Raw genomic sequence first — 14,185 nt, 5'->3', positions numbered from 1 at the left:
TGCTGGAGAACATTTTTGTGCCAGAAAGTTAAACAAAAAAAAATCTTAATACTTCCAGTACTTATCAGCTGCTGTATGCTCCACAGGAAGTTCTTTTCTTGTTTAATTTCCTTTCTGTCTGACCACAGTGCTCTCTGCTGACACCTCTGTCCATGTCAGGAACTGTCCGGAGTAGGAGCAAATCCTCATAGCGAACCTATCCTGCACTAGACAGTTCCTAAAACGGACAGAGGTGTCAGCAGAGAGCACTGTGGTCAGACAGAAAAGAACTTCCTGTGGAGCATACAGCAGCTGATAAGTACTGGAAGGATTAAGATTTTCAATTTACAAATCTGTTTAACTTTCTGGCACCAGTTGATTTAAAGCAAAAAAATTGATTGCGGCGTTTAAAATAGGAAAATAGCATTTCCAGCTGGCTGAGGGCGCTGATCAGGACCGTCACAACAAAACTGCGGGGTACCAAGGACACAAGAGGAGGGTCCCTCACCTGCCTCCGATGCATCTGATCGATGATTGATTGCTCCAAGCCTGAGATCCAGGCTTTAGCAATCGACCACCGATAACACTGATCAATGCAATGCTAAGGCATAGCATTGATCAGTGCTGGCAATCAATGTACTGTATATTATAGTCCCCTAATGGGGGCAATAACATTGCAAAAAAAAAAGTGTTAATAAATGTGATTTAACCCCTTCCCTAATAAAAGTTCAAATCACCCCCTTTTCCCATTTAAAAAAATAAATAAATGTAAATAAAAATAAATATAAACATATATGGTATCGCCGCGTGCGTAAATGTCTGAACTATAAAAATATATCGTTAATTAAACAGCTCTGTCAATGGTGTACATGTAAAAAAAATTCCAAAGTCCAAATTAGCGTATTTTTGGTCACTTTTTATACCATAAAAAAATTATTAAAAATCGATCAAAAAGTCCGATCAAAACAAACATGGTACAGAGAAAAACTTCAGATCACGGCGCAAAAAATGAGCCCTCATACCGCCCCGTACGTGGAAAATTACAGTTATAGGGGTCAGAAGATGAGAATTTTAAACGTATAAATTTTCTTGCATGTAGTTATGATTTTTTCCAGAAGTGCGACAAAATCCAACCTATATAAGTAGGGGATCATTATAACCGTATGGACCTACAGAATATAGAGAAGGTGTCGTTTTTACTGCAAAATGTACTGTGTACAAATGGAAGTCCATAAAAAGTTAGAAAATTGTATTTTTTATTTTTATTTTGTCGCACAATGATTTTTTTTTTGTTTCGCTGTAGATTTCTGGGTAAAATGACTGATTTCATTACAAAATAGAATTGGTGGCGCAAAAAAAAAAAAAAGCCCTCATATGGATCTGTAGGTGCAAAATTGAAAGGGTTATGATTTTTAAAAAGTGAGTAGGAAAAAACGAAAGTGCAAAAACGGAAAAAGCCTGAGTCCCCAAGGGGTTAAAGAGGTATTCCAGTTAAAAACTATTTTTTCACATCAACTGGCTCCAGAAAGTTAAACAGATTTGTAAATGACTTCTATAAAAAAAAATCTTAATCCTTCCAGTACTTATCAGCTGCTGAAGTTCAGTTGTTCTTTCCAGTCTGACCACAGTGCTCTCTGCTGACACCTCTGTCTGTCTCAGGAACTGTCCAGAGTAGGAGCAAATACCCATAGCAAACCTCTCCTGCTCTGGACAGTTCCTGACATAGACAGAGGTGTCAGCAGAGAGCACTGTGCTCAGACAAAAAGAACAACTCAACTTTAGCAGCTGATATGAAAAAATTGTTTTTAAATGGAATGCCCCTTTAAGCTTGTAATAAGAGATCCTGCTGAAATCCTTCAGTGATAGAAACTTAGGCAATGACTCTTGTTGTCGGGTGAATATTATGTCATCTGCATAGAGGCAGATTGTCTGGTTCCTTCTCCTATTGAGACCCCAGAAATACCAGGATCTTGTGGAACTGCTTGAGCTATAGGATCTATGCAGAGGATAAAAAGGGGGACGGTTCACCTTGTCGGGTCCTGTTACTAATCATAAATTCTTGTGATAATTCTCTGTATGTAAAGACCCCAGCATATGGGGCTGTATATAGAGCTTTTACTGCATCCAAAAAGTCCCCCCCCATCCCCCTCTGCTGGATGGTGAGAGGGTAAACCACCGGTTTATACGGTCCAATCCCTTCTCAGCATCCAGCGACCGAAACAGTAGACTCCTCCTCCAGCGCCACATCATGGAATAGGTTCAAGATTCTCCAGGTGATGTCACATGTTTGGCGACCTTTAATAAACCAACCGAGGCATCCACATGGAAAGACGGCCTGACAGAATTTTAGTGTATATTTTTAAATCCATATTTAACCCCTTAACGACCACAGACATAAATGTTTGTCCTGATGCTGAGGTGTCAAGGTTTTCTTCTGGTTAGGCCTTAAATTGTGAGTGACGGCCGCTGTATACTGCTGAGGGCCGACACAAGAAATAAACACCAGACAAAAAGTTGGTATAAATCTCCTTCTCAGCAGAAGCATCGGCTAAGGAGCTGTCCCAAGGAGTTCTGTTTATTATACGGAAGTACATTGTTTTTTACAGTTGACAAAAAGGGGAGGTTAGTTATCACATCAAGTCATCGTGTTATATGTTGATTGGTTATTTGAGTATTGTGTATGTATATATTAACATTTTAAGCATTCATTTGCTTCCTAATAATTGGTCACTTATGTTGCAATTTCTCTATTCTAACAGAAAATTCCAGATGTATCCGTCATTCTGCACAGTCTGTATATTTTCTCAAATGTTTTGTCTCCAACTTCCAGCTTCTTCTTTATCTTACATCTTTCGGCATCGTCCCAAGGTCTTCAAGCAAATAGCAAACTGATATGTAGTGTAAGGGTAACAAATATCTTTCTGCAGCATTAGCAATAGCAATAGCTAACCTCAGATGCCTTGATCAATACAGATCACAGCATCTGCAGCAATGCGCATTTTTTTATTGAAGATCGGATTGCCCATGGCACTTCCGCAGGCATCCGATCATCTAAAATGGCCGACAGAGGTTCACTAAACTTCTGCTCTGGTCTGAGATCAAGCAGACCAGAGCGGAAGATTGCCAATAATACTGATCAGTGCTATGTCCTATGTATAACACTGAACAGTATTAGCAATCTAATTATTGCTATAAATAGTCCCCTATGACACAGCCCTGCATCGCCACCAAGTCCCTCTGTGTGCTGCTTCCTGGGGGCACAGCTAGGGTTGCCACCTTTCCCTCAGAAAAATACCGGTCATGGGTGTGGCTATGTGGGGGTGGAGCTACAAAAGGGGAGGGGCCAGATTGCACAGGGGCTGAGGGATCAGGGGTTTAAGAAATGGCACGGGGGATGGGAGGGGGGTTTAAGAAATGGCATAGGGGATTGGAGGGATACAAAATATATGCGGGGGGAATTTTCCTATATCGCACAAAAAAATTTACATTTAGAGAACACCTACCAAAACCCTATTTATGCCAGCGGCGGCGGTAGTGGTGGTGCGCGACAGCAACGCTGGTTCTCTCTGATGACGAGTGACGTCCCCCTGCGCAACGTCAGATAAACAGGCTAATCAGACAGTATCACACATGACAGGATTAGATACACAGGATCAGCAGATAGTATCCCACATGACAGATTTGGATATACAGGCTCAGTAGACAGTATCACACATGACAGGATTAGATACACAGGCTCAGCTCACAGTATCACACATGACAGATTTAGATGCACAGGCTCAGCAGACAGTATCCCACATGACAGATTTGGATATACAGGCTCAGCAGACAGTATCCCACATGACAGGATTAGATACACAGGCTCATATCCCACATGACAGATTTGGATATACAGGCTCAGCAGACAGTATCACACATGACAGGATTAGATACAGAGTGGAGCAGATAGTTTCACACATTAAAACATTAAATCAGTGTTTTCCAACCAGGGTGCCTCCAGCTATTGCAAAACTACAACTCCCAGCATGCCCGGACAGCCAAAGGCTGTCTGGGCATGCTGGGAGTAATAGTTTTGCAACAGCTGGAGGCACCCTGGTTGGGAAACACTGCATTAAATACACAATTTTGCAGAGAGGTCTCACCAGTCTCTTGTCTTCTCTTTCTCCTTTCCCCGGGCGGCTCCAGGTTAAGAAATGTCCGGGGTTGAGGAGGAATGTGGTAGGCAATTATTTATCCCATGGGGCCACATGAGAAACTAAAAATATTGTGGAGGGCCGGGTAGTTTTTCCCCAGATTAGGCAGCATAGTTGTCCCCCAGGTTAGGAGCATAGTTGTCCCCCAGATTAGGAGCATAGTTGTCCCCCAGATTAGGAGCATAGTTGTCCCCCAGATTAGGAGCATAGTTGTCCCCCAGATTAGGAGCATAGTTGTACCCCAGATTAGGAGCATAGTTGTCCCCCAGTTGTCCCCCAGATTAGGAGCATAGTTGTACCCCAGATTAGGAGCATAGTTGTCCCCCAGTTGTCCCCCAGATTAGGCAGCATAGTTGTCCCCCAGATTAGGCAGCATAGTTGTCCCCCAGATTAGGAGCATAGTTGTCCCCCAGTTGTCCCCCAGATTAGGCAGCATAGTTGTCCCCCAGATTAGGAGCATAGTTGTCCCCCAGATTAGGCAGCATAGTTGTCCCCCAGATTAGGAGCATAGTTGTCCCCCAGTTGTCCCCCAGATTAGGCAGCATAGTTGTCCCCCAGATTAGGCAGCATAGTTGTCCCCCAGATTAGGCAGCATAGTTGTCCCCCAGATCAGGCAGTTTAGTTGTCCCCCAGATTAGGCAGTTTACCCCCCCCCCCCCACACACACACACACATATATATACACAGACACATAGAGACACATACACAGACACATGTATACAGACACATATAATCACATACAGACACATATATACAGACACATATATACACACAGACACTCACCCGCCCTGCGCTGCAGATGGAGACAGAATACACGGCCTCTCCCCTCCCTGCTCTGCCTATGGAGGGTTGTAAGACTGCACGGGGCAGAGGGAAGGCGGGGGAGGGGGAGAGAGGAGACAGGAGGTCACGCCCCCTCCCCAGCACTGTACAATCTCTTCCTGTCATCGCACGGAGCTCTCCCTGTCACAGGCTGGTGGTGTCAGACCTGGGCATTGTACGGCCGGACATGAAAGCAGTGCTGATCTGGGGATGCTGCTCCGTCCGCCCCTGTCAGTGAATGAAAAATACCGGCCATTGCATGGCCGGTATTTTTCATCCAAACTTACCGGCACAGCCCGGAATGTAGATGGAAATACCGGCTGTGCCGGTAAAATACCGGCAGGGTGGCAACCCTAGGCACAGCCTGCTGTCCCTGACTGTCAGCCCCAGATCTGACTCTATTTACTGCTATTGAGAGTGGAGTGCAGACGGCAGACTTCACAGGAGGAGGGAGAGGCCATCTTATAACACTCGGCACCCTGTAGTGAGCCTCTCCTTCATCATCATCCCCATCACATTAAACACCACAGCCTACCTGCTGTGAGGATCCCAGCAAACCTCCCTCTGTCCAGGACACCAAGTTGAGAGGGCCCACACAGTTCTCCAGAGACCCCTCCACCCAAGATTTCCAATCTGACATACCTGTGCGTGTCCTACAACTAGTACATAACAGGACTGGTAAACCTCCATTTCAAGGTCTCAAGATCTGTATTCCTTATCCTCTGCTGCCACCTAGTGGCCGTTCCTCAAACTGCACCTCAATTGTCTGGAATCTGCCTACAACTTGGTGTATGCTCCTATATTATAATACAATACCCCCAGGTGCATCTTCTGCTTAAAGCACCTGCTATCACCTCCCCCCCTGGCGTGCTGGCAGCCAATAGCTAGCGAAGTCACGAAGCTGCTGCGCTATTTACTTAACTGATCCTTATCTTTTCAAACTGCAACCTTATTGTCTGGACGATATCTACAGCTGGATGAATGCTTCTATATTATAATACAATAACTCCTGGTGCATCCCCTGTCCAAAGCACCTGCTCCCCCCTCCAGGCGTGCTGGCAGCCAATAGCTAGCGAAGTTACTGAACTACTACTAACTTAACTAATCCTCTCGACATATGACAATGATGATCTGAAGTAACATATAGTCAAACAGGGACTGTGAGATGCATACTGAATTCCTACCAGCGTTCTCCCCCCTTTCCTGACGCAGAGAGACACTTTTCTGCTTGGCTGAGGTTACAGGATGGTCAAGGTCGGTCCCCCCAAAACCAGAAACGATTCTCCTTACCGCAAAAAGGGAGGCCTGGATATTTTTATGAAGAGAGCTGGTCAATCTGATGCGGGAAAGTCTTCTGATATGGCAGCCACACAAGACAGACCTCAGACACCTAAAGCCCGTAAAGAAGTAGCACGGGACAGCGAAATCGAACCTGAGGACTTGGTACTTGATAACGCACTCCCTCTCTCCCGCACTTTTATGGACAGATTACTAAGAACGGCCCTAGAACCGGTCTCCAAGGACCTGCAGGAGCTAAAATCGGACATCAGGCAGATCGGCCACAGGGTCGAACAGTTAGAGGCTACGCAGTCGCAAGTTATATCATACACGATGGCATCTACTTCGGCTCTAACCTCATGCCAGACCCACCTCAACAAAGTAATCGACTGGTTGGAAGACCAAGATAACAGAGGTAGGAGAAACAATCTGAGGATCAAAGGTCTGCCGGAAGCCGTCTTACCAGAGGCCCTCACCTCCACGTTGAAGCTTATCTTTATACAGATCCTGGGAGATGCATACCCCCTGGAGATCCAGTTGGAACGGGCCCACAGGTCCCTACAGGCGAAACCCAAGCCACAGTAACCTCCGAGGGACGTCGTATGCCGCCTTATGAACTCCACAGTTAGAGACGACATACTGAGAAAAGCGAGATCTATACCAGACCTGATGTTTGAGGACGCCCATTTGGCCATATTTCAAGATTTGGCTAGAATCACCTTATCCAAAAGGAACATGCTCCGGCCGCTGACCTCACATCTGCGCTCCAGGAACATTGCCTATAGATGGCTCTTCCCTTTCGGGATTTCCTTTATGGTGGAAGGCAAAAGATTTACTATCAGAGCCCGACAGGAATTGACCCAAGCTCTGGAAGTGCTGGGGCAGAATGACATGGATATACCGGACTGGTCGGCTGTCAATGACTTGGTTGACCTCCCAGTGATCGCACCCCCCGCACCGTGGGAAGAAGCTGGACCCCAGAAATCACAAAAGGCCAAGAAAAAAGCCAACAAGATGACCCCTAAACGGATCGACATGGACTCGGTGTAAAGATGGCTCCAACCTTTTTTTTTTTTTTTTTCCCTCTATCCTCTTATTTTGCAGGATCGATGCGGATGGACTACCTGCCTTTCTGGAGGATTCCCCCCTCTCGGATGCGTTGAGAAGAAGTAGCTGTCCTCCCTGTAAGCTGTTGATGTTGTAAACCATAGTTTCCCCTTGTTCATAACACACCACTTGCACTACTATATGTAGCTGGACTGACCGAGATGTGGACGCCTGGCAGTCTAGCCGAGCATTAGAGACATGACGTCATGCCCCTCCATACCTATCTCCCCCTTCCCTCCCCTCTAGAGCTATGTTAATATGCCATTGACTTTAGGGCCCCCCTGGCTCTGCCCTGACGAGGAGACAAGGGTCGGCTGGTATTCTCATAGACATTAAACATCGAGACCCCATATTAGCCTCCTCTCTATCATCCACTTGCTAGTTAAATGTGAACGTTGTTTGCCCCCCCCCCTCCCCCTTTGCTGAACTAGATGGCTGAATTGAGGTGGAGCTGCTACACCTAATCTTGAACGCTGGGCCCTCCTATTTAATTATTCTTACCGCATCGCCATTATTGCCTGGCTACTGCTATATGTACTGCTGTAATGTTGTTCAGGCTGATTAGCTAACGCACTTATGTTTTCATGTGCCTACTCAGGTATAGCCTCTTGTCGTCCTATTCATACACAGGTCCCGCCGCACTTCGGCCTCCCTGGAGCCCTACACCCCAGGCAGTATCCCTCCACTATCCCTCCACTACCCCTCCACTACCAACCCCCCCCTCCTACCCTCCATCCCTTCCCTCTCTATCTCCCCCCCCCCTTCCCCCCTCCTCACCCCCCCCCCTCCTCCCTCTATCCTGCCGGGTGACCTAGTCCCTCAGATATCACAGGGGGCTGGGTGGCTGAGGTGGAGGTGGGTCTGTCGCACCCTATATTGCATTTAATGTTGATCGCTAGGCTCATCTGTTTCATTATTCTTGCCGCGTTAACATTGCGCTTTATTAATGTTATATGTACGTAGGTAATGTCGTTTTAGTTGATTAGCTAATGCACTTATGTTTTCATATGTTTATTCAGGCATAGCCTCTTGTCATTCGGTTCCTACACGGGATCTGCCTCACTCTGGCCTTCCTGAGACCCTGCGTCCCAGGCAGTGCCTCTCTACCCTCCTTACCTCCAGCCCATCATCCCTCCTCCTCCCCCACCTACCTCCCCCCATCCTTACCCCTCCTCCCCCCCTTTTACCTTTTACCTCACCCCCCCCCCCCATCCCTCTTCCCCCTACGCACCTACTGGTAGGCCTACATGTTTAAAGTTCCTACACAGATAGTTCTCACAGTCCCATGATGTTAATATTTTACATAGACGGAATAGAATAACTGAGGAGCCTTTTCCTCACTTAACTTGCCTTACAGTTAACAGGCACCTACGGGTTGCCGGTCAGGAAACGGACCGCTCCCGTCATCCCACCCTTAGGTGGTTTTTTGTCTTCACTTAGGGGTCTACCTGGACCCTGGCTGTGACCCTACTAAGGTCGACGATTTCTGCTTTATACTTCTTTTCTTCTAAACCTACTTTCCAGCTTCTTCTTCCCTGCTATTGCTCTCTTCTCCTCTATTTCTCCTTAAGTCCCTTGCCCCTCTCTCCCTCCCCTCATACACATTTTCCCTGGACGGACCTCATTCCCCCACTTGCCAACTCCCCTCCCTCCACACATTTGGGCGCTGATACATTTCCTTCACGCAGTTCGCTGATTGAGTCACCGACACCTTATGGCAAGGGTGACGTTCTGCTCATACAATGTCAAAGGGTTTAACTCCCCATCCAAACGTCATGGAGTCCTGTCCCTCCTGAAAAAGGACAAGATTTCAGTTTTGTTCTTACAAGAGACTCATTTCAAGCATGACAGAGTACCAAAGCTCCCTACTCAATATTTCTCTTCTTGGTTTCACTGTTGTAGCTCCAACTCATCATCCAGAGGTGTGGCTATTGCGTTCCATAGGGATGTGCCCTTCGTTCTGCAAGACAGCTGCGATGGAGGAGATGGCCGGTCACTGTTTATTAAAGGTAAAGTGGGGTCGATGACGTACACCTTTGCCACCTTGTATGCGCCCAACACACATCAGGTTCGATGGCTGCTGGGGACCCTAGAGAGGCTACGGGTTTTCGCAGAGAGGCCGATAATACTCGGAGCAGATCTTAACTTGGCTCTCGATCCGTTGATAGACTCCTCCACTAAACGCTCCTCGGTGTCCCCGGTAGCCCTACAAGCCCTAAGGAACAAACTGACAGATCTAGGTCTTATAGATGTGTGGAGATCTCTGCACCCCTCAGACCACACTTACTCCTTTTACTCAGTTCCTCACACGTCTTCTCATAGATTAGATTACATATTCTGCCATGATAGTGTTCTCTCCACTCTGATTCAGACTGACATATCCACACGCACCCTATCAGACCACTCCCCTGTACAAGCGACTTTCTCCCTGCCTCACATTCCCATGAGAGACTGGACCTGGAGACTTAATGAGTCACTGCTGACGGACGAGGTCGAGGTTGGAAAACTGACTGAACAATTGAGCTCCTTCTTCGCGTTAAATGTAACGCCTGATGTGCCCCTCCCAACAGTTTGGGAAGCACACAAAGCTTTTATGAGAGGCTTATTGATAGCCCTCGGTTCTAAGGTGAAGAGGGAGCGCAACAAAGTGATCTCATCCTTACTGTCCGACATTGCAAAACTTGAAAGGGCCCCACATAGGGCACCACAGAACGAAAATGACGGAGGGTTGACGCGACTACGAGAACGCCTCAAAGACATTCTAAACAAGCAACATGCTGCCAATGTAGTAAGATTCCAACAAAAGCTCTTCCTTCATGGAGACAAAGGGGGGCGACTTATGTCGGCTATGATCAAAAAGAGACGCGATAAGGCGTTCATACCCAGGATTGTAGATAGTGTGGGGGGGTCCCACACTGATACTAAACAAATAGCCAAAGCCTTTCAAAAATACTATAACTCTCTCTACAACATTGAACCGGAGGGTGGGTCAGGAGAAGAGCGACAACATGCTATTTGCTCCTTTTTAGATGAGCTTAACCTGCCCCGACTCACTATTGAGGATGGCGTGGCCCTGCTGACCCCTTGTTCGCCAGAGGAGGTTCTTGCTGTACTGAACTCATTCCCCATTGGAAAAAGTCCCGGGCCAGATGGGTTTAGCCTTCTATATATCGTATCACAATTGTACACAATGACACACTTGCAGAGATGGATAGAGATTTCCTCTGGTACCAGCGTCCTACAAGGTATCATGTTAGAGACGTCACAACTGACTTCACCTGGTGTGTCCGACCTCCAAGCTACATGGCTGCCCACACGGAACCTCATATCAAAGATTTCAAACCCTCTGCTAGTAGGTACATTGACGGTGAAACAGGCCTATGACAAACAGAGACAGTGGGACGCCTTCACCTCGCACACAATCTCACCCTTACTACCCGGCTCTTTGATTCCAAGCATCTTACCTCACTCAACACATGCACAATCTGACATTTGGTCCAAATTAAATTCTATCCCAATCAAAGACATATGCCTGGAAAACTCACCCCCAACTCAAGAGTTACTACATTCCCTTCTACCGAATAGAACTCTACACTTTCTACACATACAGGCTATACAGGGCATGTGCCGGGCATTGCTCAAGGTGTACGTCGTCAGGAAAGACCCCACTTGGTTGGAGACAGCATCGCAGTCAGCAGCGGAATCTAAAATTAGACTCCCATTTATTCGTTCCCATATCAATAGAGAAGGGGGAAATGCTTATCCTTTGTACCTATTGTCCTGGGAGAAAGAATTGGGTTTGTCACTGACGACGGAGGAAAAGTCAGTGGTGTTAAAAAACTCCCATGGCTTTTCAAGATGTGTGAAACTCCAAGAAAACCACTTTAAGCTCATCTCAAGATGGTATAGGACTCCTGAACGATTATATAATTGGGGGCTCTCCCCTACAGGTGAATGTTGGAGAGGCTGTAAGCAAACTGGCTCTCTATCACACTTGTGGTGGACTTGCCCGTCAATCACTGATTATTGGAAGGCAGTGGGACAACACATAGACTTGATTCTGGGCAGAAAAGTACACTTGACCCCACAGCTAGTGCTCTTGGGCTTACCCCATGGGGGAAATACCCTGCACAAACACTCACTTCTGGCTCATCTGTTGGCAGCGGCAAAATTATTAATACCTCTCCACTGGAGACAGCCTAATCCCCCAACTTTGCAAGAATGGCTAGCAAAGGTAGCCAGTATTTGTAGATTAGAAGAACTATCTAGCTGGAGTATCCGCTCATACGACAAATACTTCAAAACGTGGTACCCTTGGATTCACTTCAAGGAGACAATACAGGCAAATATTGACACAGCAGGAGCTGGTGACACCTCAGTATCCCAGTGCAATCAGTAGACCCATGACATAGTCCATTGACCTACCCTTCACCCCCCCTTTCCCCCCCCCTTTCCCCCACTTTTCTCTCATCTCCTACTCGTTCTCCTATACCTTTCACTTTACCTCTCTTCTTTTTCTTTCCTACTCGCTAATTGTTTACCTTAGCAATTTAGATACAAATGACTTTCAATAGTTTGTTGATTTAATTCGATAAGTGAAAGATACACAGAACGTCTTTTTACCGCTGCCCTTTGACGCAGTTTGAGGTAACGCTAGACAGATTACTTCTAATTCATATTAAGAAATGTATACCCATATGACAGCACCTTTAGTTGCCTTAGATTGTGAACAGGAGTTCATTGTATCTTCGAAGGTATTGACTTTTTCGATTCATGCTCAAGCAATGTTGATTTACAACTTTGTCAATTTATGCTTCACAACTTTGTCTTATATTGGTTGAAAAAACTAAATAAAGATTTGAAAAAAAAATAAAATAAATAGTCCCCTATGGGGACATAAAAAGGGTATTAAAAAAAAGTTTTAAAAAAAAGTAAAAAATAACAATTAAATGTGAAAAATCCCCTCCCCCAATAAAATGTAAATACCTTTTTCCCATTTTACCTCCAAAAAGCGTAAAAGGAACGGCGTAAACGTTAAAAGAAAAAAATCAAAAATTGCTGTTTTTTTGTCTCTTTTGTCAAAAGCAGTATAATAATAGAAAAGTATATAACATGGGGATCATTTTTATTGTATTGACCAACAGAATATGGAAAACATGTAATTTTTACTGTAAAGTCAGCGTGAAAACAAAACCCTCCAAAATTTACAATATTGTTGTTTTCATTAAAATGTTATCACTAAAAAAAAATATTTTTTAGGATTGCCGTACATTATATGGTAAAATGAGTGATGTCATTAAAATAAAAGACGGAGAGATCTTATTCTGGTTTCCTGCTCCTAGAACAGGGTTGTACTGTCCACAGCTACTGCAGATGTAACACAGTCACCTATCTAGCTATGTGCGGCCGTACACAAGCGCGTACAACAAGCGCATACACAAGTCTTTATTCTATTCCAGATGGTAAAACTCCTGATATACATCCTGGAGATCGGGTGGTGATAAAGAGACACAAAGAGTCCTGACCTCCATGTGACTGGCCTTTCCAAGTCCTGCTGACAATTACTGGTGTATCCTGAGAACTATGGACACATGTGGACAAATTCTGAACGTTTGGCACTTTTGTGTGAAGAATGTGCTGAGTGCGGATGATCCTATATCCACCTGCCTTATAGCTGCGCCCACTGCGGTGCCGACACTGAGAACTATTTTCAGTCTAATACACAAGGACCAGGATGTGGAAAACCACCATGTATCACAACATATTCTCCGTATAGGAATCATTATACCACAAACACTATAATTCTCCGTATAGGAATCATTATACCACAAACCCTATAATTCTCCGTATAGGAATCATTATACCACAAACCCTATAATTCTCCGTATAGGAATCATTATACCACAAACCCTATAATTCTCCGTATAGGAATCATTATACCACAAACCCTATAATTCTCCGTATAGGAATCATTATACCACAAACCCTATAATTCTCCGTATAGGAATCATTATACCACAAACCCTATAATTCTCCGTATAGGAATCATTATACCACAAACCCTATAATTCTCCGTATAGGAATCATTATACCACAAACCCTATAATTCTCCGTATAGGAATCATTATACCACAAACCCTATAATTCTCCGTATAGGAATCATTATACCACAAACCCTATAATTCTCCATATAGGAATCATTACACCACAAACCCTATAATTCTCCGTATAGGAATCATTATACCACAAACCCTATAATTCTCCGTATAGGAATCATTATACCACAAACCCTATAATTCTCCGTATAGGAATCATTATACCACAAACACTATAATTCTCCGTATAGGAATCATTATACCACAAACCCTATAATTCTCCGTATAGGAATCATTATACCACAAACCCTATAATTCTCCGTATAGGAATCATTATACCACAAACCCTATAATTCTCCGTATAGGAATCATTATACCACAAACCCTATAATTCTCCGTATAGGAATCATTATACCACAAACCCTATAATTCTCCGTATAGGAATCATTATACCACAAACCCTATAATTCTCTGTATAGGAATCATTATACCACAAACCCTATAATTCTCCGTATAGGAATCATTATACCACAAACCCTATAATTCTCCGTATAGGAATCATTATACCACAAACCCTACAAACTGTGTTGACTCCACATCAGGACTCTGGACATGATAAAGAGAGGTGAAATGTCATGTGACCCAGATAATATACCTAGAGGCAAGTAATGGAAAATGATAGAACAAGGTGATAAATTACAAATTACAAAA

General features: G+C 44.8%; 1 pseudogene; it reads right to left on the bottom strand.

The window, feature by feature from the left end:
• LOC130298313 (zinc finger protein 850-like) overlaps positions 1-14,185 on the bottom strand; it is a 422,064-nt pseudogene that overhangs the window by 391,124 nt on the left and 16,755 nt on the right.

The sequence above is a fragment of the Hyla sarda genome (genome assembly GCF_029499605.1).
Source record: "Hyla sarda isolate aHylSar1 chromosome 1 unlocalized genomic scaffold, aHylSar1.hap1 SUPER_1_unloc_9, whole genome shotgun sequence".
Classification (NCBI taxonomy): Eukaryota; Metazoa; Chordata; class Amphibia; order Anura; family Hylidae; genus Hyla; species Hyla sarda.
Note: the sequence above shows the minus strand (reverse complement) of the source record. Positions and strands in the feature narration are given on the sequence as shown.